The following is a 4,785-nucleotide window of genomic DNA, read 5'->3' on the forward strand; positions in this document are numbered from 1 at the left end:
TACCCCCTTTCCATGAACAAGGTACGGAGTAACCTATTACAAACAAATCACCGTTTGTGTTTGTATGCTATGTATTTCTTGAGGTGATGTAAGGCTTATTGTAATAAGATGGAGTCCTTCTTATTGTTGTAATATTACAGTATGTGTAAGATTTAACAAACAGGACGTTTATTGTTTTTTTTTTATTTATATCATTATAGTATCTTCCACATGTTTTTTTTTTATTAAGTGCTACTTTAATAGAATTTAAGGATATTGTACTGTACATATAAAATTAAGAAGATGTGGTATGGCTAATGAGACAACTCTCCACCAGAGACATAAGAACGTAAAGTTAGTAACTATATAGGTCACCGACAACACGAATGTAATATTAAAGAACCGTTTGATTGAAAGCAAGACAAACGTATTCTACAGACAAAAAATTAAAAGAATAAATTTTAATCGCATTTATTTAAAATCATAAAAAATGCAATTTCTATTTCCTGTTTTTTTATTAAAATTTGCATATTTAAAATGGAAAACCTGGATTTTTTATAGAACATAGATAATACAATTAATATTGTTGTAAAGAATGTTGCCTTTTATTTTTCATTGAACAGTTACAAGTGTTAAATCAAACTCACAAGAATATAACAAACAAATCGACCAGATATCAGGCAAAGATAGCTTTCGGAATGTTAAAAATACTTTTTTTAAAATGCTATTCTTAACGAAATGCTGAATCATATCCTTGAACAATGAACACACTATTTGACCTGTTTTATTGTAAGCAGTCCAACAGATTATTTTTACACTAACCGTTCGATTAGTGTTATTGGTACTGTAGAGATTTTTGTCATGGTTATTCTGTTGAAAATTTCTAAAATGAGTTGATAGTCATAATATTCATAACATGGACATTTTTTTTTGTGTTGAATGCTTCCAACTGACAAACCTTTTCCAAAAGTAGTTAAAATCTTTAATTCTGACCAGTTTCCTTCAATCAAGTAGAGTGTGTTTCTATGAATTGACGAAGTCACAGTAACATATAGGACTCAAGAATACAAATTTTTGGAAGACTTGTATATCCAGACGGGTCGCAGTAACCATTTGTTGATTTTATGTAATATGTGTCCTTATATCCCTTGTCTAGTTTAGAAAAATCTCCCAGTGAATTGTTTGAGGTTGAACAGATATCAATGGGGCAAAAAAAACTCAAGTCGATAAAAGCAGCACTACGGACAAAGAAAACTTGAGAAAAAGCAAATCCACAAAAAAAAACCCAGAAGAAAAGATTAAGGATTTTTACACAAAAAATACGATCTTAAGGTTTTCCGGAAGTGTAGACAGTTCCTGGAATCCTTTCAAATTCTTAGGTTTTCAATTTATCATTCAGCCATTTATAACTTTAATATTTGGTTTCATGAACCTCATATGAGTTAGGATGTGCATACTCGAAACAAGTGAAGTTCATTCATGGATCTACTTTCAAAAATAAGGAAATGTATTTTATCGACAGTGAAATCTTCTTCTAAAGGAAGTATAGTATTGTTTCTTTCTATGATATATGTGAAGGTCATTTTGTTTATCTAAGACAGATATTAAAAACAAATATATATTTAACAAACAATACTTACCGTTATAAGATCAGCCTCTTTTTACTTTGGGCTTAACTCTCTAATTTTCCGTTAATCCTTTAAAACGTTTAATATTTATATGAAGGCTTTAATATATTGTGATGGATTATCAAATCCCTTTTTATATAATTACGGGGGTGTTTAACGACATTAACCAGAAGCGGATTTAGGGGGCAGGACCCCCCCCCCCCACTTAAGGAGTTACATATATGGTTAATGCATATATATACTTTGTATATGTCCTACTCTTAACGTTGCTTAGTTTCTCAAAATCCTGTATCCGCATCTGTCGACTACACATGAGGGTCTCGCAAGTCGCCTTTTTTATAACGTGAAGTGTAGAATAAAATATAAATTTAGCAGGGGAGTTTCACAAAATTTTACAACTTCTCTATGACTAAAGACGATTTAAAGCTACACATTAATTGTATAGACAACGGTCAATTGTTGAAGATCGCAAATATTTACCTCTAGATAAACGTTTTTGTATTCGGTTGCTTTTTCAAAACCACATCTGTTTTTATTTATAACCAAGGATTTATATAGTTCTATATAAATACTAATTATCAGGCGCGGATCCAAGATTTGATGTTTAAAGGATGGGGGTGCTCCTGAGAAGTAGGGAGTTAGAGGACCATATTTAAAAAAAAATTGGCTGTAATTTTACCTATAAATATTATTTTTTTATGGAAAGGGGAAGGGTGCGCCCCCGTCTGAATCTGCGCCTGATTATAACTATGTGCATTTAAAATGTGAATAAATCACGAAAATTTCTTTCAAATGACTTTGGCAAATTTTCAAGCTGCAGGTGTATAGAAAAATTAAACGTGTTTTATGGTATGCTGATAAACAGCAAAAAACACCAACATAAACAAACAAACAAAAACCGTGGATTGAAAAAAAAATGGATATCAAATAGATGATCACGTGATGACAAATTATAACTAGGATCAGGGCCCGTATGCATAAAACCACTTAAGTTAAGAAATCCAATCGTAGTACTAATTTATCGTAGGACATGTAGAAAAACCCGTCCGTTCGGAACAAATCCTAACTTAAGTAGCTTTATGCGCACGAGACCTGATACCAAAAAAAACACGACAAAGCTATTATTACAGTATTACACTTATTTGATACTTAGAATAGTAATTTTAGATAATGTTAATATAATTTAAAAAAAAAAGAAATATTTGAAGAAGAAACAGTTGATATTATCATATAAATAGTTATTGATGGCTAAAGGATTATAGATAATAGAACACTTATACTTTATTGATATATAAGCATTTACCTAGCAGTATTCTCAAGTATCAAAATTAGAACAACCAGTATTTTATAAAAATTACCAATAATGCTGGTAAAATAAATTGCGGAGGTTTGAGTATATTTATAATGATGGGAAATTTAATATAAAATTGAAAGAGCAATACTCTAAATGTATGATTGAGATACAGAAAGTTATGTAGGAATCAAATATATGGACTTCAATAGCATCCCTTTGTTCACTAATATTTTGAATAGATAAGCAACTAAATATATAAACACCCCCTTTGTTGGAGATAGAAAACACTACTGCACATTATTTTAGACAGTATTTCCTTTGTTTCTATTAGAGACAGACCATAATTTTTTTGAATTCTGCAATGCATGATGTGCTATCAATTACTCATGGATTGAGTTTAGAGTTCAAATTATGCCGAAAAAAATAAGCTTAGCATTACTTAAATGATTTTGATAAAAAAAAATTTAGAGCGAAAAATATCTGAAAAAAGTGGAGATACAATGGTTTTCTAATCTTTCGGTGTGTTACTAGATGAGTAAGCTACATTATAATTCAATGGGAAGTGTGTAGACATAACAGTATAATTTTGACAATTCGTAGAATGTAAACATTTTCATATTATTGCACATGAATCTCAAATATATATATTTATCTTCATTTTTACAAAAAGTGGACATAAAACACTATAAGACTCTCGGGTTGTTAAAACACTGGCTCGAATACTGTAAAATCTTGAAAAAATTCTTGAACAATCGCAATAAATGAAAAATATTTCTAACTGAGAAAAATACATAGAAGGTAACAGAAGATTATATAGACAGGCTATTTAAATATAAAATGTTCTGAAAATATGCGAAAACATTTTAAGATTGGTCATATTTAGTGTAAATAAAAATAAGAGACTTTATAAATTGTGTTTCATACATGCACTAGTTTCCAAAAGTTGTCAAATACCCGGGCACAACAAGTTATTACAGTTCATGGTTAAAAAAAACCAAAACTATATGAATTGATGGAAAATCATTGTTATAAATTTGGGATGTTGGAATATATTTACCCAAGATTGAAAACCCACTCAAGTTGTAAAATGGCGATACATAGAGGAAAAGTATGGCGATACATAGAGGAAAAGTCTACAAATGTAATCGCTCATGAACTAGCTGGAAATAAAGAAGCATTAAAAAAACAAAACAAAACAAATCAAATTAATAGAAATAGAAGAACAAATGAGTTAAATAAATGATTTGGGTTTGATTAGAAATATTTATCAATCTAAAATATGCGCTTTTAGATTTAAAGTTAGTTATATTTTAAGCAGTTTTCTCTTTGCATATTATTTATTAATTTGAAATGTCTTCAAGACAAGGATCTATGTAGTATATACTATAAACATCCTTGTGTTAGGTCGTCCTAAATATGCATGGACGTTAAACAACCAACAATCAATCAATCATCCTTATTTAATTAAGGCAATCTTTTCCCATTAAATGATCGATTTTAGAACTCGTATTGACCCTCAAACTGTATGTATCGATATTACTTGAAATTTTAAAAACTGTGATTATCGATTCTTAATTTGAAATCAAAACATAAACTTCAGCTATAAATAAATCCAATTTTAATATTGATATGAAATAAATATTATACGTATCACTAAAAATAAAACAAATATATCCTGTAGATTAAATTTCCAATGTCTATGTAAAGATTTAAATCAAACTGAATTAATTGTAAATTTATTATACTGTGTAGTTATATATTACAGTTTCAATTTATCGAATATGTTGATTATAGCAAAAAACAAGAACCATTTACATAAAATAAATTGATAGTTTAACAAGGTCTTTATATCCCACAATCCAAATCATACAAGCCTAACGCACA

This window comes from Mytilus californianus, unplaced genomic scaffold (assembly GCF_021869535.1).
Source record: "Mytilus californianus isolate M0D057914Y unplaced genomic scaffold, xbMytCali1.0.p SCAF_1, whole genome shotgun sequence".
NCBI classification, from domain to species: domain Eukaryota; kingdom Metazoa; phylum Mollusca; class Bivalvia; order Mytilida; family Mytilidae; genus Mytilus; species Mytilus californianus.